The sequence below is a fragment of the Triturus cristatus genome, chromosome 8, assembly GCF_964204655.1.
Source record: "Triturus cristatus chromosome 8, aTriCri1.1, whole genome shotgun sequence".
NCBI lineage: Eukaryota > Metazoa > Chordata > Amphibia > Caudata > Salamandridae > Triturus > Triturus cristatus.
In genome coordinates, this window is record NC_140591.1 from 1,200,784,865 (window position 1) to 1,200,809,900 (window position 25,036).

Genomic DNA, 25,036 nt, shown 5'->3' on the forward strand with positions numbered 1-25,036 from the left:
TCTGAGATACTTCACAACCAGCCTGAATTTTAAAGGGTCTGATGACACAGCAGAAGCTAAGGACACAAGTTCAAATACCTGAGAAAAGTGGGCACCCTGAGATTAGTGTTCTATAGGTCCAGAGGCACTATCCAGTCCAGGGTGCACATGTACTAGTGTAAATGAATCCTCTCCATCCTGATGTGCCACTAGACTAGCCACACATTAAAATCCCTGGTGATGTATCTTGCCTGTCAACACCCCAGAAAGATTTCTAACAAACAAAACTCTGGGATGCAAAAAACCACCCTATTACACCTTTCCTGTTCACCTCCTGGTATCTAAGACCCCTCTCTGACCCGAGAAGAATGTGGGTCTGGGACACTGAATTTGAGCCTAAAACTCTCTCTGAAAACCTGATACTGTTTGGAGCCTCCAAGCATCTCTTGCTGAGCACTTCCGGCTGTGCATGTACTTTGCAAGCTTCCAGTGGATTCTTATAAGGAAGAAAGGGATAATCCTTGCTTATGTTACCTACAGGTGTGAGAGCGCTAGCCTTGAAGATTGTGCATCATCCCTGTCTTTGAGCTGCTCTCCATGAGGAGAAGAATCTTTCAAAGCATTGCTGGTCTGTTCTCCATCATTACTGCTCGACCCTTCTGGGAGACTCGTAGGAAGGAGTGACCAGTGTAAAGCCCCAGCTGCCTTATCTGCCCCTTCAGGCCAAAAATCCTCTTGATCAAGGCCTTAGCCTTGTCTAGCAATGCAAAGGTCTACGTCAACTTCTCGAGCTACTTCAGGAAAGGCTCTCTTAAGAGACCCTCTTGAGCTACTTGTTTTGCTTCGAATGCAGATACGTTCCCCGGCTGAGAGTCTATCTTTATCTGAAGGCATCTTTGGCTCTCCATCATCATGGCACAGGTGGAGATCCTGAGTAAGATCATGCGATCATAGTCTCATGCAACGACCCTGCTAGGATGTCAGGCAGTATAATGTCTGATTCTTTGGCTATCTTAACCGTGCCCAGAATCTTGAACAGGACACCTGGTAAAGCCAAGAGATACACACACACAGGATGGGCCTGGGTGGGAATCCCTAGCTAATCCAAGGTTTGTTGAGTTATCGAGCTGGTGGATGGGGTTAAGGGAGGGGCTAAGGGCAGCTGTTATTGCCCACAGTTCCTTCCTATTCATGTTCACCAGCTTGATCCACTTTTTTCTGTTGGTAGTATGAATAGTGGGAGGTAGGCGAGTGGGCGGGAGGAGCGGCTTTGTCTGATATTGGTAGGTTCTCATGGGTAATGACTGACCCAGGGCCCAAATACTGCAGATAGAATCTCCCCCATCAAAAAATTAACTTGTGTGTAATTTGTGGATCCTTCCTTAAACCCTTGAAAAAATCACTAATGCCTGATAACACCACACTCAGAAGACCTATGGTAAGGCAGATGTCGGTCGACCCTTAGGAGGTATAAATTCCTGTGTAAGGAAAACTGATGAAAACTTCCATATTGTACAGGGAAAAATGTTTTTAATCTGAGAAATGTCTTGTTCAATACTTTGTACTGGCCAAACCATTGGGGAAAGGGTGATCTCGCACCCAGTGCTAGAAACTTTAGGATGTTTCCATACAGTCCAAGAGTTATATTTGTGACCAAAAGACGGGTACCCAAAACTGGCATTTTGCTTGCTGTGGCTTCCACATTTCCAAGTTTATCACCGGAGGACATGCTGAGCCCATAAAAATCCCACACGTATATTAACTCATGTTCAGGAGACTCTGAGGAAAAAAGCTGGCGGTCAAGTCTTGGCAGGAATATGTTCTGTCCAGGCAAGACTGAAGGAAATAACCATGTTTTGTAAAAGAAATTGCAAAAAATCTGCTGAACGTATGTTCAGAGTGTTCTACTGGTCAGCTCCTCTGAGCAAGTTGTCTTTAAGTTAGAGCAGTAGATTCCTTAGGTCATACAGGATTAGAATTATATATAGTTTTTATACTCTAAATATAGTCCTGAGTTTATCTGTCATTAAATGAACAGTTCCTCGTTAACAGTGATTCTGAGGGATACTTCTAAAATGCAGATTCCTTACCTTTAGAATATTCCCAGATGCCATACTGGATCTGAAGAATTCTTCAGCAGTGCTCCTGCGTGCCAGTAGGTGGTGCCATTTGGTCCACTCCGACTCTGTTCCACCCTGGAAATGTTGGACTGGTGTCATATGTAAGCACAATCCCTGCCCATTGATATCACTTATTTTTTCCCGTTCCTTTTCGCAGATCTGGAGTTCTGCTCCTAACTTTGTTTGTCTTCTGACAACCCCTAAATATGTTGGTGATGTGCTACAAAATGATGTCCCAACCGAAAGTGTCAGGATTAAAGTCATGCTGAGACTGTATGGAACAGATGTCGGTCACGGCCTGCTCGAGGTACGTCTGTTATACTTAGACTCCGGGCACGAATCCTAAGTGCACTGCAATGCGATTGAGAGCCCAGAGGCGAAAGTCTGCGCTGACGAACAAAAGAAGAGGTCACTTCGAAGCATAGGTCCCGTTCCAAGCCGCAGGCCTGGTCGCTGTCCCAGTCTTGATGTTCTCTCCCAAATTTCACCGTCTGGTCAAAGTTTTCCAGAAAGTCCTAGTTGAAGTCTTGAAGAACAAAGAAGCCAAACGGGGACTCTACCTCATCCCATCACTGGCAGTCTAGTGAGAAGGCACCAAGACCGATCACTATCCTACAACGTCTCCTGAATTGGAATTGATCACGCAATTGTTCCTGGTGCGCTACGGAACAACCAGATCTCACAGCAAATAGCGGCCTTCAAAGAGGCTATACTGTAGTTCTTTTTTGAGATTCAAAGTCCCTCTGGTGTTCCTGCAGCCCCCACGGAGTCACAGGGATTTCTAGTTGAACTCCAGCAGGTCCACATTCAACAATCTCTGCTCCCACAGGGCCCATACCAACTCTACTCCGGCAAAAAGGTTCCTTGCGTACCTCCACCACCGTCGATCAACCCTGAATCAATGTTGGCCCGATCTAGGCATATGTTGTGTTAAAAAACTATACTGCCAGATTCCAATCCAACACCAGTACCAACCGATATATATATACTATTTTGGAACCGATTTTTGGAGGCACCCAGAGCCCCTCAAAACACTGATCATGAAAAGGTTGGTAGCAAGGGACTGTCCCTTATTACACTGAGGATTCATTGTATGTAGACTCATAAAATGACAGAGACATCTCCTGAAGCAGAGGTAGACTCTCCACTAAAGGACAAAGTGCTTCTTTTGCAGTGGTGATTTGGAGGGCAGCTGAAGAACTATAGCTGCAGTTGCCCACCACAGAGAGGAAAATACATATTATGGCTGAGGTTCTTTGTTGAACCTGTCAGCCCTAGGGTGGTCTCCCCTTCTATTTTTGATCATGCCTCATTTTTTCCACCCTCATTTTTATGTTGGACTAGGTCTCCGGGCGCCTTTTCATTGCCAATCAGTGTTAAGGTGTCACGTTTCTCTTCTTGTTCCGTTGAGTCGAGTGAAGCATAAGGGGTCCACCTCCCGACGTCCCCGGCTCTGAATAGGGAAACAGAGTACCAGGGCAATCAGGCGAGGGAAAGGGATTTAGGATGGGGACAGCAGGGATAGGGATACCTGTAACAACATAAGTATAACACAAATGACGGTAAACATAAGGCATCCTACTCTCATTCGGTCTCACTAGGTATGCCTCAACCATGTGTCTTCCCAAACACACTCAAGCGGTATTAACCATGCCTTAGAACCCAATGAGATACAACTGAGGGTTGGACCCCCTCCCACGCACTGTACAACAGTTAACACACTGTGCTACGTGAAAGCCCCACTTAAGTTCCCTGGAAAGCAAAAGTGAACCAAGGATGACTCTCTTCCAATAGACCTGAATCGAATCTACTCTGAGGGTCCTCGAGAGTGAATTCCAACAAATAGCGCGAGGAGCGCTGGGAGTAAAGTTAAAGTCACGCTCTCCCTTTGAACCTACACTCGTGGTCTCTTCCAACCACTGACTAGTGTCCCGTACAAAACAGCCCCCTCCCTATTGTGATGAGCTACCTGACCGTTTGCAGTTCTGGGTAGGTCTCCGTCCTTCCCACTGTGCTGGTCCACAATCTTCCGTAGTGGGCGTCCGCTCCTACTTCCTCTTTGCTCCGAAGGCTGTACAACGCGGCAACGCTTGTCCCGCGTTCCGCGAACAGGGAGGGGCTCCGAAGGCGGTACAACGCGGCAACGCTTGTTCCGCGAACAGGGAGGGTGCTCCACTCCCGAAAAACCGTCAACCGCGGTGACGCTTACGTCAGCGTCCCGTGAACCAAGGTTGGAGACTGAATCCTCAGCCTCTCGTATCCACTCGACTTAATCCTTTGCCCAGCGGGGCATTCAGGGTTTCCTTCCGTGCTCGTGTGAGCTTCGGCGTTTCCTTTCTTTCTGCTTGCGGTCACACACCAGCAAATCCAACCAGGCAGTATTACGCACACCGATAGGTCCTCGGTGCCCGTATTTAGCAGCTGTGGCCACACCTCTTTTCCGCCGAGATTTCTGGGAGTTGTGGTCCCACTGCATGTTCAGTAGGCGCATTGGCTCAGCTCCTGACAGTATGCCCCCCGCCCAAGCGCCTCCTAGGACCAGGCTTGTCCGGGAAACGGGCGTGAAACGAACGCACAGCAGTAGGAGCATGCACCTCAGAGGAGGGAACCCAAGAATCTTCCTCCGCCGTGTACCCCTTCCAGGCGATGAGGTACCACAGACGCCCCCTCCGAAACCGGGAATCCAACACCTTACGGACCTCGTATTCCTCACGACCTTCCCTGAACACCGGAGGTGGGGCGACTCGCCTAGCCCCCAGCGCCGGCTTCAGGAGACTGCAGTGGAACACCGGATGGATCCGCATTGAAGCCGGTAAGGCCAACCTGTACGCCACGGATCCCACTCGTCTCACCACGGGATACGGACCAATGAAACGAGGATGGAAGATGCTGTGGAACTTAAAACGGAGATTCCTTGTGGACAACCACACTCGGTCGCCCGGTTGATACACGGGTCCCTCCTGACGATGTCGGTCCGCCGAGCTCTTGTACAAGCCCTTGGCCCTCTCCAAGTTAGTCTGTAGATGGCGGTGTATGTCCCTCAAGGCCTGCAACTGAACAGCCAGAGCTGGCTGATTGCGAGTATCCTCAGGAAACGATAAAGGGAGTGTCTTGGCATGGTACCCGTAGTTAGCCCGAAACGGTGTTTCTTTGATGGAGCTGTGCCAAGCGTTGTTGTATGCGAGTTCGGCCAACCACAGAAGAGACACCCACGATGTACTTGCTTCTTTTGCATAGCAACGGAGATACGTCTTGAGCGTTTGATTAAGACGTTCGGTCTGGCCATCCGTCTGCGGGTGGAAGCTGGTGGACGTGGCCACCTCTACCTGTAAGGCCTTACACCAAGTTCTCCAAAACCGAGCAATGAACTGCAGTCCCCTGTCCGAGACTATCACTCCAGGAAAACCGTGCTGTCGCACCACATGAGACCACAACAACTGGGCGGTTTGACTGGCTGAGGTTAAGTTCTTGCACGGGACGAAATGACCCATCTTGGTGAGTCCATCCACTATTACCATGATTGCATCGTATCCTTGGTCCACGGGTAGGCCCACCACGAAGTCTATGCTTATGTTGCGCCAGGGTCCCGAGGGAGTCGGTAGCGGCACCAACTTGCCTTTAGCCTTTGAATGCTCTCCTTTCACCCTAGCGCAGACTTCGCACTGCTGTATCCATTGACTGACTTCCTTGGTCATGGAGGGCCACCAAAAGTGTCTTCTCATCAGGTGCATTGTTTTGGTACGACCTGGGTGCCCTGCGGCCAGTGACTCATGACACCACACGAATACCTGGCGTTGCAGCTCCTCCAAGGGCACAAACAGACGATCTCGGTAAAAGGGTAACCCCTCTTTGAGGTGTCTGTCCACCTCCTGATCCTCCCATTGTAGCCATTGCACCAATGTGCGTTGCTCTCTTATGGAGTTGAGAAACGTGTCAGCCCGAACCGCACATATCACCTTCTCAGGGGGAATGAGGGCATTGCGTTCCTCCGACCGATGTACCAGTCCTCCCTCTTGTCGCGATAGTGAATCCGCTTTCCAGTTCTCTGACCCTGGACGATACGTAATGACGAAGTCAAAACCTGCAAAAAACAGCATCCAACGCATTTGTCGTTGCGTGAGATGTCGGGCTGTTTTCAGGTACTGCAAATTCCTGTGATCGGTATAAACAGTTACGGTGTGTTTAGCCCCCCACAGGTAGTGTCTCCATTCCTGGAACGCCTTGTGGATGGCCAGCAGTTCCTTTTCTGCAATCGTGTAGTTTGCTTCCGCTGATGTTAACTTCCGGGAAAGGAAGGCAACTGGATGTAATTGTCCGGTCAGAGCCTCTCTCTGCGATAGCACGGCCCCTACTGCTATGTCCGAAGCGTCCGCCTCTACCACGAAAGGTACTTCAGATTGTGGATGTTGCAGGGTGGGAGCTGAGGTGAAGGCCTGTTGTAGCTCACGGAACGCCTGCATGGCCTCCGGTGTCCATGAAAACGGATGCCCCTTGCGTAGCAAACGAGTGAGAGGCGATACGAGCTGGGAAAAGTGAGAGATGAACCTTCTATAATAGTTAAAAAAGCCCAGGAAACACTGCACATCTCTCACTGTTTTTGGTATGGGCCACTCCTGTACAGCCGCCACTTTTCTTTCCGCCATGCTCAACCCCGAAGGACTCAGAACCACCCCCAAGAATTCCACCCTCTCAACGTGGAATTCGCACTTGCTCAACTTGCAAAACAAATTGTTAGCTTCTAGCTTGTGTAATACTTGTGAGACGTGCGTGATGTGTTCCCTAGGGTCTGTGGAATATATTAGTATGTCATCAATATATACCACTACTGTTTTATCAATGAGCTCTTTGAGGACGTCATCTAGGAAGTACTGGAACGCTGCGGGGGCGTTACACAGCCCAAAAGGCATTACCCTGTACTCAAACAGCCCGTACTGCGTTTTAAAGGCCGTCTTCCACTCATCCCCCTCCCTTATCCGGACCAGGTGATAGGCCCCTCTCAAATCCAATCGAGAGTATATGGTCGCCTCCTTCACCTGATCCAGCAAGACAGGGATGAGAGGAAGAGGGTAGCGATTGCGGACGGTATTTCTATTCAATACCCTATAATCGATACACGTTCTCAAGTCGCCATTGCCTTTCTTGATGAAAAAAAGGGGCGAAGCAGCCGGAGAACGGGAGGGCCTGATGAATCCGATCTCAACGTAGTGCTCTAAATATTTTCGCAGATGTTCGGTTTCTGGCTCGGACAAGGCATAGACTCTACAAGCCGGCAGGACAGCCCCTGGAATTAAGTCTATTTGGCAGTCGTAACTGCGATGCGGTGGCAGGAGTTCTGCTTTACTTTCGCTAAACACCTCTCTGTATGCGTCGTAGGCGACGGGGAGGACCGTCTCTTTCTCTGCTGCTGTACTGAGGTGATACCCCTGAGTGAGGGCCAACAGGTGAGTCCGATGAGCGCTGACACACGCCTCTTTACAGTACTCTGTGTCAAACTCCACAGTTTTCTGGGTCCAATCAATGGATGGGTTATGAGTCGTCAACCAAGGCATGCCGAGGATCACTTCATATTGTGGAGCATCAATAATGTTCAACGCTACCTGTTCTACATGATCCCACAACGATCCTGGTCTGGTCAGGGTTAGAGACTCCGTGACCTCGGTGATGGGCCCGGATTTCAGAGGCTTACCGTCCACCGCCCAGACTGTCTCGGGGTTTGTTCTTGGGATGCGCCTTAACCCAAGCCGCTGTACTAACCCACTATCTACGAAATTGCCAGTGGCACCTGAGTCAATCATAACTCTTATCTCTTGCTCTCTAGTTCCCACCGTTACTCGCATCTTTATTATGACATGTGATTCAGAGGCAACCGACTCTATGATGGCCAAAGAAGGCAACTGCAAGACCCTAGAGGCAGGTGTCTTCTCGGGTATGACTGTGTCCAATGCTTCAGAAGTCGATGCCTGTACTGTGGCCACTGCCACTTTCTTCGGGCCGGCGTATCCCCCTTTCTTGGGTTTGACGGGACAGTCCCGAACGTAATGACCTTTCTTGCCACAATACATGCAGAGACCGGCTAATCGGCGGTTCTCTCTCTCTCTCGACCCTTGATAACGGGGCTCTGATTGCCCCTACCTCCATAGGTTCTGCCTGAGCTCCCGGTGCTGCCCCTGCAGTTCCGGGTCCTCTCTCGGTTTTCTCTACATGAGTATAAACCCTCTCTCCCTTGCGCTCCGCCATTCTATGGTCTAACCGAAGCGTAAGGTTCATCAAGTCTGTGTACGTAGTGGGCTGCGGATCTATTTGCGCCAGTACATCTTTCATGTCGTCCCGCAATCCCTGGTAATAGAGGGACATACGCTTCTCCTCTGGCCACTCTGTTTCCGCTATGAGACGATTGAACTGGGTTAAATACGTCACTAGATCTTGTTTGCCCTGTCGGAGCGATAACAATTCGCGGTCTGCTGATAAAGTAGTGGCCCGCCTGTCAAACACCCTCTCAAACTCACTCCTAAATGCGTTCCAATCGGATAGAAGAGGATCGTTGTATTTGACCAAGGGGACTGCCCAATTGGCAGCGTCCCCTGTCATATATGATATTGCAAACGCCACTCGCGAATGATTAGTCGGAAAAGAAGCGGGTTTGCACGAAAAATGTAACACTATTTGTGTGAGAAAGGTTTGGATTTTTAGAGGGTCCCCCGAAAACCTTTCCGGGCTTGCCAGCGGTATGGGCGGTGAAACATTTACTTGAATAGGAGTTGACGACTGCGTGGCGTCAAAGGGGTTGCGCCCTTGCCTTTCTATCCTATCTTTAAGGGCTGCCGTTTCTATCTTTGAGGCGGCCAATTCCTGTTGGACTAACATGAGGGCCTGTAACACCTCATCTAGAGAGGCCATACTTATGCTTGACTCGACCCACACGGAATTATTTCTTGGGCGCGTAATTCTGTCACGTTTCTCTTCTTGTTCCGTTGAGTTGAGTGAAGCATAAGGGGTCCACCTCCCGACGTCCCCGGCTCTGAATAGGGAAACAGAGTACCAGGGCAATCAGGCGAGGGAAAGGGATTTAGGATGGGGACAGCAGGGATAGGGATACCTGTAACATAACATAAGTATAACACAAATGACGGTAAACATAAGGCATCCTACTCTCATTCGGTCTCACTAGGTATGCCTCAACCATGTGTCTTCCCAAACACACTCAAGCGGTATTAACCATGCCTTAGAACCCAATGAGATACAACTGAGGGTTGGACCCCCTCCCACGCACTGTACAACAGTTAACACACTGTGCTATGTGAAAGCCCCACTTAAGTTCCCTGGAAAGCAAAAGTGAACCAAGGATGACTCTCTTCCAATAGACCTGAATCGAATCTACTCTGAGGGTCCTCGAGAGTGAATTCCAACAAATAGCGCGAGGAGCGCTGGGAGTAAAGTTAAAGTCGCGCTCTCCCTTTGAACCTACACTCGTGGTCTCTTCCAACCACTGACTAGTGTCCCGTACAAAACAGCCCCCTCCCTATTGTGATGAGCTACCTGACCGTTTGCAGTTCTGGGTAGGTCTCCGTCCTTCCCACTGTGCTGGTCCACAATCTTCCGTAGTGAGCGTCCGCTCCTACTTCCTCTTTGCTCCGAAGGCTGTACAACGCGGTAACGCTTGTCCCGCGTTCCGCGAACAGGGAGGGGCTCCGAAGGCGGTACAACGCGGCAACGCTTGTCCCGCGTTCCGCGAACAGGGAGGGTGCTCCACTCCCGAAAAACCGTCAACCGCAGTGACGCTTACGTCAGCGTCCCGTGAACCAAGGTTGGAGACTGAATCCTCAGCCTCTCGTATCCACTCGACTTAATCCTTTGCCCAGCGGGGCATTCAGGGTTTCCTTCCGTGCTCGTGTGAGCTTCAGCGTTTCCTTTCTTTCTGCTTGCGGTCACACACCAGCAAATCCAACCAGGCAGTATTACGCGCACCGATAGGTCCTCGGTGCCCGTATTTAGCAGCTGTGGCCACACCTCCTTTCCGCCGAGATCTCTGGGAGTTGTGGTCCCACTGCATGTTCAGTAGGCGCATTGGCTCAGCTCCTGACATAAGGTGCAGGTGCTCCCTTCTCCCAAGATGGCTGCCACAGACCCCTGCTACTGCAGAGTGGTCTTTCATAGTAGCACCCTAGCTGCCAGGAGCTGGCTGGAACCCCACAACAATGTTGCGACACCAGCCCGCCTTTTTGTCCCATAGGTAGAGTGGGGAAGCTCCTGGAATGTGCTGGAACCTTCTAGAAGAGAGGTGGGGTTTTACTTTTGCCGCCTTGGCTAGAGGTCACCTGACCTAGGGCTACTTAAGTGAGGGAGGGAACTTTTTGTAGTTAGTTGGCCAGTGGGGTAAAGCAGAGCTGGAAGAATCCACCAGGAGTGTAGGCTGTAGGGCCTAGCCAGGGACTTATGCCTCTGAGAGTGACAGGATTTAGGTGCTGCCTCTTAAGTGAGTGAGGGACCCTGTGAAACCCACTGATCTTGCCCAGCAGTAGGAGGACCCAGAGAACCTCTGCCCAGCCTGACTAGGAAGGACCTAGTCGCCAACTCATTCCCTACCCCCCTTTCTGTAACAGAACCTCTTAAGGGCGCCAGATACATCTGCGCCAACAAGACTTCATCTAACATCTGAGAACAGAAACTGAAGCGCTGAGACTGCGTGTCCAGACTGACCCCTGAAGCTTTATGCAAAACAGAGTGAAGAACCACCGGGGATCGACCAGGTATTAGCGCTGTGACCCCTGCGCTCCCTGACCTGGCCTGGGACCCCCGGCAGCGTGCTCCGCTGGGCGCGGAGCTACCCCCCTTAATTTGAGCCCCTCCCCTGTGACGTGGGAGCCAGCGCGCTCACCGCGGTGGCCCGGAGGCCGGAAGAAGTGCCCTGCAGAGTCACGAGGCCCGTGGAGAAGCCCGGGGCCCCGCCGCTGCCGTCGCAGCTGTGAGAAAAGGTGCGCGAGGCCGTGGGCGAGATTCCCCCCATCGCCGCTGGCGCGGACGCCTTCCGACGTCGTGAGCAAGGTAAGCCTGGAGGCTGGGAGTGACTCCGGTGCGCCCCCTACTGGTTGGGAGCCTCACCGCACCCCGAGCCCGAGTTCCCCCTCCGTGGGAGTCCCCCCTGTCATCGCGACGGAGAGACCCCGCCGAGGGAACCTTTCCTTGTGCCCCCTTGAACAGTACTGAAGCGTGGTGCCCTACGAACTGCACCGGAGCCGGGAGACTCGCTCCTCAAGTCCCGTAGCGCTCCCCGCGGAATGCTCCGGCCTGAAGAACTGAAGCATTGATTACGAGTGGCGCTTTGTTTTACATGCTCCGCTTCAAAGTATTAAGTGTCATTGATTACGAGTGGCGCTTTGTTTTACATGCTCTGCGTTGAAGTATTCAGTGTCATCCATTACGAGTATTGCTCTGTGCTAGATGCCCCCCTTCAGAGGTAGTCACCGCTTAGCGCGCACAGCGCTATAATCACCCCTAGAGCGCTATAGGTAACTAAACCTCCTAGTGGTTAACGCGGTGGGGAAAGTGAATTGCATGTACATCTCCTGCAGTGCCAGTATATTACCTAAATTGCATGGATAGATTATGAACTGCATTTACATCTCCTGTACGGTATGTATTTCTTGATGGATTGTATTACAACGCAAGCATTGCACTGATACCTCATGAACTGCATCTAACTAGCTCTACTTGGATAAACTTGAATTGTTTGCATAATTTATACCGTGTGGCGTCACTTATTGTGTGCGTTCCCCGTCCATGAGAGGTGCGTGTCGTATGGTTGCTTTACACACAGACCTTTGGTTGCCCGACTGCTCGTGTCACGTTACCGCCCCATAGGGCCTGGAGACCCCAGGTCCTACATTCTTCAACCAGGGCTATGTCTTCTGAGTTGTCTTTACCATTTAATGAAACCCATACTAATACCCTTTTGGATACATGAGCTGAGCATGCTCATGCTTTCCAGTCAATCAGCCTGTGCGGCTAGGCGTTATAGACTTGACCCCGGTGCTCTGAACTAAGAATCTTTCACCGGAGAGCCTAATTCTTTTGAACTCCAACAAGGAAAATTAATCCAAATTCCTTTCCAGCCATCTGGATGGAGTCTTGAAAAGAATTCATGCTTTGGGAAAGAGCATGTTTTCAGTGGCTGGTCTATCGCTCACATCTGTTAATGCAGTTTCCCTTCTGGGGAGGTACACCTACGCCTTTTGCAACATGGCCTGTCGCCTCTTGCTGGCTGTCCCACGGAACTTCAGGGCCTCACTAGCCCAAATATATACATGGTGGTCAGGACTATGTGCTCCGGGCTCACCTGAACACTACAGTCTGCATCAGTAGAGCTATTGGCACCGGTATTGTGCTTTAACAGCAGACCTGGGTACGAACAACTGGTTTTTCTGGGGGAGTACATGCATCCTTAATGGGCGTGCCCTCCGATGGTTCCAGGCTGCTTGGAGAGAAGAAATATTCGACTCTAAAATGATTCAAGAATAGTTGCATCACAGCACCAACATTGAGGTGATTTAACACCATCTAAGCAATGTTCTCACCAATATAGAAAATTCAGAGGCTATTCCAAGGGGCTAGCTAATGACAAAACCAGCTGTCCAAACCTGTACCACAACAAACAGCCCAGTCTTTTTGAGGCTCCATATGAGGCCTGGTGGAAACAGTTCATTCCAGGAGACAGCAGACCTCCAATTCCTTCTCTCCTGTTACAGCGGCTACCAAGGAGCTTTAGTTTGGCCTCACAGGCTTATGTCTGGCCTCCTTACCTGGATCCATCACGTCAGACAGGTAGGTCTTATGAATTGTTCAAAACCTGGACCTGTTTGGTTTGACCAGACCTGTTCTGCTGCTTTGACTAACCTTAAGCAGGCCCTAGCAACAAAGCCTAGGGATAAAAAGGCAGTAATAATATTAAGGTTAGAGTATAAAAATGCCATTAAAACTAGGAAGATAGTTCTTCAACATCAAGCCTGGGATTCTCTCAACCAAGCGGCAGAACTTTCTAATGGTACGTTATTTTGGGCAACAGTCAACTCCCCATTCCTTAAGGAGACAAATACACCTGAGTTAACAGCAAATGTCTCCAGTGAAGGATGGATTACTCATTTTTCAACCATCTTTGATTCAGGTAAAAAAACTAATGCCGGCCCATATAGTTGGCCTATTTTACCACTCGAAATCTCTGTGGAAGAAGTTGAAAGGGGGATTAGGGCAAGCAAGGGAGGAAAGGCCCAAGGCCCGGATGGGGTCCCAAGTGATGTGTACAAGGAAGCACCGGAAGTATGGGGCCCCTTGTTGACTGTTGTTTTCAATGCCGCGGTTTGTATAGATCGACCTCCGACTTGGGAGGAGTCTATTATCGTACCAATATATAAAAAAGGATCCAGGTCTGATGCAAAAAATTACCGACCTGTCTCATTACTGGATTCTTCCGTAAAAGTTATGAGCAGGATTATGCTGGTAAGATTGGAAGAATGGGCAGAGCAGGATGGTATTTTGGCAGATAGCCAATATGGTTTTAGGAAAGGCAGGGGCACGCTCGATCAATGCATTAATTTAGAATTATTGATCGGGAAGTATAGTGATGCAAAACCTGGCCTTATATATTTGTGCTTCGCTGATTTAAGCAGTGCTTTCGACATGGTTGACCACTCAATCTTGTGGTCAACCTTGTTGAAACTAGGTGCGCCAGAGGGCATAATTTATTTTCTTGCCAGGATGTATGAGAGATTAAAAACATGTGTACGTTTTGGTAGGAGGGGAGAATGTACCCCATACTTTAGCGTTAAACGTGGCATAAGGCAGGGTTGTGTTTTAGCTCCTCTTTTATTTATTTTATTCATTAATGGAATTGATGCTATTTTAAAGGCAGTTAATGCAGATGCTCCCATGATCAATGGTGTATCAGTGCCGGTGTTACTATACGCCGATGATGCTGTGTTGTTGTCCAGAACTCCGGTAGGGTTGCAACGATTGATGGATAGTTTTGCTTCCTTTATTGACAACAAAAAATTAGTTATTAACAAAAGCAAAACGTACACCATGATCTGTGGTCCAAAGAAAATAAAACAGACAACGAAAGGGTTTTTTATTGACAATGCAAAAGTACAGCAAGTGGACAATTTTTGTTATTTAGGTATAACTTTTTCTAGTGACAAAAAGTGGACCAACGAATTTAATAACATACGCAATAAAATGGCTAGAAACGCCCACAGAATTTTTAGATTTGCTCAGAAAATTGGGGACCGTAGGACCAGGGACATGATAAAAATTTATCAGGCAAGATGCGTATCAATTGCATTGTATGGGGCAGGAATTTGGGGTTATTGCTGCGCACATAATTTGCAGCTGGAAGAGAATTCCTTCCTTAAAAAACTTTTATGTTTACCCACATCGGCCTCTAACGCTCTGAGCCATCAGGAACTATCTGTGAACTATCTACTTGACCTTTTGTCACTTAGACCTTTGATGATTTGGCGGTCTATTTGGCTGAATGAGGAGAAGTCCTTTACTAGGTCCATTATCCAGGACTGTTTGCGATTAGACAAAGTTATAGCAATACCCTGGATTAAATATATTATTGTGTGTTTCTCAGATATTTTTAACCTAAATATTGTAACTGATCCGAATGCTGTTTTATTGATCCCCAAAGTAGAGTTAAAAAGGGTCTTTCTAGCTCATGCTGAGAGGAAGAGAACTGTTATCGCTGGTACTCTGTCCACTGTTATGTTTTATAACAGATATTTATCTATGGATGGATTCCCTGTCTACCTAACCCTTGTCACTAGATCGACGCATAAATTTGTGCTAACTAGACTCAGATTTGGAATAGTGCACCATCTGGTGGCCCATCCGATAATGAAAAAACATCCATCAGGGCCTTGTAGATGCGACGGGATTTCCAAGCAGCGCACAATGCACTTTTTACTATTTTGTAATCTGTACTCTAATTTTCGTATTGTCTTGCTTAAACCCATGTTTGTGAAATATGGAACACGTACGGTGGAGCACGCAATGAAATTGATTTTTAATTTACAATCTGCGGATGTATGTTTTTATACCGCCACTTTTTTAAACAAATGCATCAATTCCAGGAAAAACATGTGTTTTTAGCTGTACAAATGTCATTTTATTTGTGTAAATGTGATCATTGTTTTAAACAATTATAGTGTTTTAAATGTATTATCATGTCTGCCATAAGTTGTTCGTATTTTGTATATTTTGATTCTATGATTGTGTATGCTTTCATGGTCATTAATTTGTACCGAATAAAGCTGAATTGAATTGAATTGAATTGTTAAATGGGGTTATGTTCTACCCATCCTGCTTTCCTTTTTACTGGGGTAACTTTCATAGGTGTACTCTGCAGTTCTAAAGCAGAAAGTCAGCTTTCTATTGTCCAAGGTTGCAATTGATCAGGTGGTGGACTTTGAGATGGGAGGAGATTGCTACTTGTGTTTCTTCACCATTCCAAAAGATGAAGGTCTCAGACCTGTATTGGACCTCTGATTTCTGAACACCTTTCTGAGGAAGAACAGGCGCAAATCCAGTCAGTACTAGTCCTAGAAGGCTGGATGGCGTGCTTGGGCTTGAAGATATGTATTCTAATATACCCTTACAGTCATTACTGGTACTTCAGGGTGGGCCAGGAATACTTTCAATTTGCGGTGCTACCTTTGAACCTTACCTCCGCACCTCAGGTGTGCACAAATGTAATGGCAATGGTCATTGCCCATCTTCGGAGAATAGAATGCACCTAGACAACTGACTTATAAAGTCATGCTCACCACAGTTTAGTAGTAGATCAACTTCAGGCGACAGCTAAACTCTTGAAATCATTGGGTCAATGACCACAGCCCTACTTGGTAGTGGTGTAGAGACTTGCATTTATTGGGGCAATTCTGGACACAGCAGTGTTCATTGCCTTTCCTCCACTGCAGCGTGTCCATTCAGGATATGATCCTGATATTTTTTAGACCAGTCCTGGGTTTCGGTGAGGGTGACTTAGGCATTGTGCATTCTCCTCCTTCCAAATGAGAGGCCGCTCACTTAGACCTTGCAGTAGAACCTCAGACCCCAATAAGCGCAGCATCAGGTATGGCCTTTTAACTCTATTCAGATCTCAAGGCAGGTGGCAAAGTGTCTGCAGTTGTTGCTTGAACATGACATACCTTGAAAAAACTAGAGGCTTTTGGCAAAACGGGAACAGTTTGTTTAATTAAAACGTGCGGATAGGAGAACAGGCATAGGGTTTAATCACTGTCAACTTACAATCGATCTGAAATGAGTTTTTATACAATTCATTGAAAGTCATTAACAGTTCAGCAGATTCATTTTTGGCAAGGAATGTGAACCGCTGTCCGTGGAGTCATAAATTAATGTATCTGATAGGATATCCAGATGGGTCTCGACCTTACGTGGATACAATGCGGCCAGTGGGTAACTTTTCCAGATGTCCGGCATGGGGAGTGTGCGATTGCTGTGTCCTGATTGGCTAAATGTTCCTAACTTTGTGTGGCATCTCACTTTGATGTTTTGGGAGCACATGTACCCCCTCTGGCCATGTGTGCTTTATTGGGATCAATCTCCCTGGACCATTGTGGTGTCGCTACCCCCATCTGCGAGATTGATCTGGGATTTCCTGTCCGTCCGTTTGTCTGCCGGCTATGTACCACCACACCTGTGACCTGTCAATCAGTGACCTCAGGACTGGGCCTCAGAGCCTGCCTAGCTACGTATTTCTGAGTCAAGGTTGATGTGTAGTTCGAAATGGGCGAATTCATTAATAAAGAAGCGATTTAGTTTTTATACATGAACGTTGGTGACAAATGCTTCACTGCTGGGTTTTGGAGGTTCACCTTGGAAAGGTGAAGATCAAAAGTCCCTATTAGAGAGCCAACTTCCTATCAAGCTTCTGGAGCTTTGAGCAATCAAGCTGGCCCTAAAAGCTATCCTAATTTCCATCAAAGGGAGGCTGTTCCAGGTCTTCAGACAACATGACTCCCATGTGGCACTGCAACAAACTGAGCGGAAAGGGTTCCTGGATCTTGTGTTATGAGGAGCTAGTCTTCTGCAGGTAGCTGCACAAGAATAACATCTTTCCTGGGTGCCAACCACCTGATGAGGTCTCATATTCCAGAGCAGACAAACTGAGGAGACTTCGCTTGGCAGATCACGATTGGTGTCTTCATTCCAAGGTGATGCATGGTGTCTCGAGCAGAGGGAGTACTCCCTGGTCAGATCTATTTATCACTGTTGAGAACACACAGTGTTAAGAACTCTTCATGTTAGTGTTCTTTCCAAGGCACTGGATAGGTGACGCATTCTGTCTGGGATGAAGGAAGGTCTCCAATACGCAATTCCACTGTTACTTCTCCTGCCTTGAGGTCTGAGGAACTTCAAGAAAGACTGCGCTCAAGTCATTGTTTTGGCTCACACTGAGCCAGGAGAGTGTGGCATCCAGTGCGTTTGCCCTCTGATCAGGATTCCATTTCTGGAGGACCTCTTGCCTCAGCAACAGACCAAGGGTCCTCTACAACTGACGCCTCTGTGCATGGAGATTGAGCGGTGGCAGCTAAATGAGTTTGACTTGCTCTCTGAGGTGATTGGTGCTATCTTTATAGCCACATTACCTTCTGCAAAGTCTATTTATGCTGGGTGCCAGAAGAAAACTGTGGTGCCTAAAGCACTGATCCCTTACAAGGGAAGCTTTTTGATATTCAGTTGTTAGATTTTTCAGTATACCAACAATGCCTTGCAGTATGCACAGTGAAAGGTTGTTTGTCAGGCTTTTCTGAGTTTTCCTGACCAACCACTTTTTTTAAGTCAACAATTGTGATGCGCTTTTTTAAAGGTTTGATTCACATGTTTCCACCCCAAAAACCATGTGTTATTCCCCAATGAGATTTACACTTGATCTTTGCATTTTCTCAGTTCTTACCAAAGGAGCTTATGCCTAACTGTTCCTTAAGGCTTTTGCCACTTAGCGGTCTTCCTCCTTGCGTTTTGTCAGCATGCCGCATGATCGAACTGCAGGTGCTTTCAGTCAACCGCCCTACAACACCTACATTACTCCTTCTCTGTTGGTTAGTCGATGGCTCTGTTGGTTATTTTTTTTTTTACCCGGCCCACCCCTTTAAAGAGCAAGCAAAACTGTCCCTTTAATGCTTTGACATCAACCTCCCAAGCGACCATTGTTTGGATGATCAGCTCTTCGTAGGGTTTTCTGGTGCATGTAAAGTTCAGCCGGTGCAAAAGAAGACTCTGTTGAAGTAGAGAGTCCTCTGCATCAAAATTGGCTTTGCTCAGGCCAAGAAGCAGCCACCAAAGGTTTGGGGGCTAATTCCACCAGGGCTAAGGCTGCTACAACAGCTTTGGCAAGAGGGTAATCTGTTCTAGCTGTCTGCTAGACTGCTACATGGCATCCGTGGATAAGTTTACTAAACACTACTGCCTTGAAAGCAGGTCATTTCGCTCAATCTATTCTGCAGGAGTTTTTGATCTAACTGCAGGTTCCTGACTGCCCTCCCAACTCTCCTTTAGTGGAGTAGCCTCCTTAACATTTAAAAAGGTCCCAAGTTAGAAGACTGGCCCATTGTCTCAGATAATTTATTCTGATACTAACATCTAACCACAGATTCCTCACCTTGTGAATACCCGCTGGCGCCAGACTGGATCTGGAGAATTCTCAACAGCAATTCTCTTATGAGTTTTGTGTCTCTGCATCTGGGCTGTCCCACCCCAGATGCTACTACATGTGCACCTCCTCTGTGCGCTGAAATTAGTTCCATTGTTTTTCAGGCCTTTCGATGCAGATCCAGAGCTTGTTTCCTTAGTTCTATCAGATTGCTGACTGTTGTTTTTAATTTTTTTTTTTTACAAATCCACATTTTTCCATTGTGCAAGGGATCATCCCAAAACGACAGGGCTCATACCATGTAAGGCAGATGTGGATGATATACCCTCATGTTTTCTGTCCCTGGTGTCATGGCTCCAAGCACGACTCTGCATCTGGTGACCAAGGCTTGAAGAAGAGCCCAAAAGCCATAGTTCTGCTTTACGGCGTACCAGAAGAAGTCCAAAATGGGACAGTCTCAGCTGAAGTCAAGGGTGCGGGTGCACTCCTTCTCCAGAGGCCACTCTCACTACTGCTCTTCGTTGATGTTGCGGTCTTCAGGTATGTCCAAAAAATGAAAGAAAAACAAGTAGTCCAAGCATGGCTCCACTTTGTCCCACCATTCCTGCCACACAATGATCTGTGTACTGTTAGGCTAAGTACTCAGACCTTAGCTATGAATCCAATTCCAGCCTTGCTTCCATTTCATCCCACACCTCTTATAACATTACGACCCACATCGAAGCTCGGCACTTCGATGTCCATACTAACACCACTGATGCTGGAGATGGGGCTGATAGTGTTTTTGTATGCCGAAGCGAACCGGGAGCAACCTTCACTGACGTTGCACCAAATCCGGAACCTCTAGTGCCATTTTATGGGGGATTGCAGACACACTGCTGACCACCTGGTCAAAAACTGGATCTTTTGCATGCCAGTCAACAGGCAAATTGCAAGGCTGCACAGACCTTCTCCAGGAGATCCGGCCTTCCTCCTATAGCACCCCTGTCCCGTGAACCTTGGGGTTTAGAACTCCATTAGCCAATTGCACCGCAAAACTTTTCTGAGCACCTGCCAGACCTGGAAGTCGAAGCACATGGAGAAATTTACTAAAAGGATCCTCCTCTCTGTCAGCCTTGCGTCAAGGTCAGTTAACACCTGCTGTTTCCTTGTGGAATATTCCCATGCATTGTGGTACATGGTGGTGGACATTTTGCCAGCTGTCCTGGACAACATTAAGCCTAATCTGCGATTCCTCTTCTAGGATGGTCAAAACGTTGCAAAATACTCTAGTTGATCTGGCCTGGATGTGACCGACTGTTGAGGTAGAGCAGTCTGGGTGAGCATGGTGTTAAGGCTCCACACTTGGATCCGTTCCACCGGCTTCTCCAGTGACGCCCAGCAATCTTTGATGCCAATAACGCTTTCAGTTCACAGTGCTTCCCTTTGGCCTTACCAGTGTACCTTGGATGTTCACAAAGGCGATGGGGTGGTCACTGCCTATCTGCAGAGTTTGGGAATACAAGTCTTCCCATGCCTTGATGACTGGCTGCCGAAGGCAGACTTGCCACAAACAGGCGTAAATCATCTCTAGACGATGATGGACCTGTAGCCATCTTTGGGATTTTTCATCAACATGCAAAAGTTACACCTGACTCATTTGCAGAAGCTTGCCTTCATCTGAGTCATCCTGGATATGGTGCTCTTCTACGCCTTTCCTCCACCTCAATGAGTCCAGGAGATTCTGGCTATGATCCACATGATCCATGACATGGGTCTCAGTGAGAGCATCTCTGAGGCTTCTTAGCCTCTTTGCCTCCTGCATCCTGCTTGTGGAGCACACCAGGTGGTAGATGTGTGCTCCGCAGTGGGATTCGAACTCCCAGTGGGCTCAGCACCAAGGGAACCTGTCAGATCCAGATGTCAAAGAGGACTGCAAACCTGTCTGTGCCCGTTCGCAGCCGACTGGGGCCAGGGGCCAGCCATTATGCCTGAGAGCTGGTCTACTCTAGTGACCTTGGAAACCTCTTCTCAGTAACCGGTCAACCTTGTTCATCTTTATTGTCAAAACTCAGCAAATTAGGCAATTTAAATCAGAACTTGCCTGGAACCAGATTGCCAAATCAGACTGCAGCTACTAATATCATCATTGATAACAAGTCTACTCCTTCTCCTTCTAATAGAAAAATTGATAACCTCAGAATTTGCTACCTCAATGCACATTTGCTGGTTAAGTATCAATTTGAGATATTCTGTTTACTCAACTCAGAATCCCCAGACATATTACTAATGATTGAAAACTGGTTAACGGACAAATCCATGCCAGGTAGCCTAGCAGCCCACCCCGAAACTACTGTTTACTCAACACCAATGGGCCGCTGGGCGAAAAAGGTGGAGGGGTTGCTGCAGTCATCAAGAATCATCTCAACTTGGACAAACTTGTTCCAATACCAATCCCAATGGGGGACAACATTCTGATTAAGTTAGATTCTCCTACCGCCCCCATGTTATATGTCTTCTTGTATAGACCCTCCGATTCACATGCAGCAATTTCCCTAACTTTTAGTTGATTCGTTTTCCTCATTGGCCATTGATTATGCATTCCTCGGAGATTTAAACTATTGGGCGAATGAGAATGTCAGTGGCCTGACATCCTTAGAACTGACTGACATACTAACCAGTCTTAATTTTGACCAACATGTGTTCGAACCTACACACATTAAAGACCACACTCTTGACCAAGTTTGTTCTACCAACCTAACCATATCCAACCTTACTCTTTCCCCTTGCATATGTTTAGAAAACCACCTATTCAAGATCATTCTAAAAGACCTAGCTTCTCTGAAACCCCCCACATGCCCGGTGTTAGAATTGGGGATCTCTGGTTGGCACAGGTAGGTACTTGTGACAAGCAGGGACCCTCTCCTCTAGTCAGGGTAAGGGGTTACACTCTTAAAATTACCCCCGCTCACCCTCTAGGTAGCTTAGCGCAAGCAGACAAGACTTATTTCAGAGTCGTTATAGGTTAAGCATTTGTGACCACATACAGTAACTCAGTGACAACACCACAAATGGACTCCACACTGGAATTATCAAAAATAAGTACTTTATATCAGGCTTAGCACAAGACCAAATAACGATAAAAAGGCCCACAGTACTATTAGCAATAAACAGTTCTTTGTTACAGCGGACTTTAAAAGTTCTGTGTGCTTCGTTCTTCTTGGTTCGGCCCGTACGGGGATGAACTGGCCTACAGAATGAGTCTGTAAGCGCTGCGGACGCTCCAGTGCGAAGCGTACACCCTACGGGGCGAAACGTACACAGTACCTTAGTTTTGGAGAGTTCGTCACGGACGCTGCAGTGAAAGCAATGCGTTGTATGCTGAGATGTCCTCCTTTCGCGGTGCGAGCTTACGGCTCGTTGGGGGCCCTGAGTCGCGTTGCTTGAGGGGACGGGACGTTGTACGGTGCTTCTGCTGTTCGTTGCGGCGTACGAGCCGTACTGTGGGAGCGGCTTTCAGTCTTTGGCTGCAGTGCGGGGCGTACGTACGGTGAGTACTCCTCCCCCCTTCGATGCGAGCGGCAGCCTTAACTTTAGCGGCAGGGTGCGGGTCGCACCAACCAAGATGGCTCGATGAAGCGCAGCGTTGTACGCGGCGAAGTCAGCCAGTCCATGTGCGGTCTACGGGTCGTAGGACGCGTTGTTCGAGGCGGACAGGCGGGGTACAGTGCGTTGCTTGATACGGTTTGGCGGTACGAAGCGTACACAGCTCCCGGCCTCGCCAAAGCTAAAAACAGCGTTTCTAGCAGCGGATTGCGAGGCGGATGAAATCCACTGGACCTGGGACTTCGGTCATGGGGCAAGCTCACTCACAAGCCCTTGGAGATCTTCTGAGCACAAGTTGAACAAAGTCTTTTTGCAGTCTTTCTCCTCTCCTTCAGCAGCAAGGCAACCACTGCAGGCCAGTCCCCCAGGTCAGGGACAGTACTCCTCCTTACAGCTTTCCCGGTTTCTTCTCCTCCGGCAGAGGTTCTTCTTGTCGAACAGGATCTAGTTTCTTGGGAGCAGGGTCCCAATACTTATAGTGCAATTCTTTTGTTCTTGCAGGCCAGGGGGCCTTTGCCCAGTTCAACCCAGTTCTGGAGTACTTTGTTTACCAGACTCTGGCTTCTCCTTTCAGTGTGCAGGGCAGAGACATCAGACGCTCCCCAGGGGGTGGATCCAGCATTGTGGTGGAAAGGCACAGCCCTATTCAGAGTGCATGTGTAGTCCTCCCACCCATCTATATGTAATCTCCTGGAATTCCCCAGCCCTGTCACTCACAGAAACCAAACATAAAAATATAGAGGTATGCTGTTCCTCAAAAAGTGATCAAGGAGGGTAGAAAATGGTATTGGAATGTATGAGTCTGCAGAGTCAGGAGGAAAATCCTCCTTTAGGAAAAAGACCCTCACACATCCAGCAGATTAGCTGTCATATTTCGTCAGCAAATGGCCTAGATGTCATGTATCATCATCAGGTCTGCTCCGAATCGGGGCGGCGCTGCAATCCCCGATCGGCGACCTTTGTGGCGCCTTATAGTGGAGATCTTTTTTCCTTTAAAATGCCGGTTGGTGTTGTGCACGTGAGGGCCCTAAAGTGAAGTGTGTGTTGGAAAAGGTGTACTAAAAATAAGTAGTGGTGATCCTAAGTAACTCATTTTAATAAGGAAGGTCCCACTCTTAATTAAAAACAACAAAATGCGTAATCCTACAGTAAAGGTGTCTGTTTTACGCTATAGTGATTTATGGTCAACATGTTTCTTGCAAAGGTTAATTTAACCGCAATTCGTCAGGACCGGAAAGTTCACACACTTATTGGTAGTGGTAGCAACTGAAAAGCACTTACCACCAGTACAGCACCCTAATAAGTGGTTACTTATGTGGATACGGTTAAGCACGCCTGAAAAACAGTTATCAAATGACAAACATACAAAACAAAATCATATTATTAATTCAATCTTAGTAACAACTCCTAATCTGTTACAAGCATTTGGTGTCATGCAGTACTCTTGATGTAGTGGAATTCGATTGTGTATCATCCATATGTCAACCAAAATTATCAGTGGTTAAAAGGAATATAATCCCACAATAAAGAAAATATATATATATATATATAATGCAGCTGAAACCACACGTGTCTTAATATTGGAGGAACACCGTGACTTATGAAAACTGGAAAATAGCTATTTCAGTCAGCTCGACTCACTCTTCAACTCACCCTAAAGTGCAATGTTTCAGGTTCCAACGAGCGGCGCTGGATTTTGACACTGAATAGTGCAGTATCCTGTAATGGAGGTTTAGGGGAGGAAAATGCGTTATCATAAGTCTCGTGAAAATAGACGCACTGGTAAAGAGCCAATACGTATTGTAATGTAACGGCTGCTAAAACAAATAGCAAAAATAGTAAATATAGGTCTTAATCCTGTTGGTGCAAGAATATATTAATGTGGTCAACAACGGGCTTGCTTACGAGAGTGATGGATAACTTGCAGCAGTCCTCCATGTGGGACGCCTCGAATCCTTCCCTGTGTCCGCGCCGTCTCGGGAGACACAAACAGGATAAGGCGGGTTGAATAAAACGGGACAAGGAGCCAATCAGTAGCGGGAGTCAATTATCTCTGGGGATGGAGGAGTAGTGCGCGGAGTACGCTTCCTGTATTCCGTGGGAGAGTCATCCACGTAGTGACGTCTAGATGTAGGAAGACGTTTCACGTCAATAGTGTTGACATGTGTAAAAAAGAGCTAGCGCATGAACTAACTTATCGGGGTGGCGGAATCTGCGCGAGCCCCTTTACCGGCACTTGTCAATATGACGTGGCAGGTCGAACTAGTATTACAAAGGGAAGGTTAATAAAACCAAAGAGTCTTGTTAGGTGGAGGAGTAGTGCGCGGAGTACACTTCCGGTATTCCGTGGAAGAGTCATCCACGTAGTGACGTCTTGGTGTAAGAAGACGTTTCACGTCAATTAGTGTTGACATGTGAAAAAAAGGGGGAGAGCTAGCGCGTGAGGTAACTTATCAGGACGAGGCAATCTGCGCGAGCCCCTCTTCATTAGTCGAAATGACGTGGCAGGTGGAAATCATATTAAAAAAAGGGGGGGGAGGAAAGGTTAATAAAACCTAGGAGGTACTCATACCCTCGTGAAAACACACCATATAAAAATATATATATAGCTGTGTCACGGTTGATGCAGGGTTATTGTATTTGGAATAATACCAATAACAGAACGTTAACTTCCCGTAATCGTGAG

The 25,036-nt window shown here is 47.8% G+C and overlaps 1 protein-coding gene across 1 annotated transcript in view; it reads left to right on the forward strand.

The window, feature by feature from the left end:
* Positions 1-25,036, forward strand: part of TMEM131 (transmembrane protein 131) — a 943,143-nt gene that overhangs the window by 577,112 nt on the left and 340,995 nt on the right. The window lies entirely within an intron of this gene.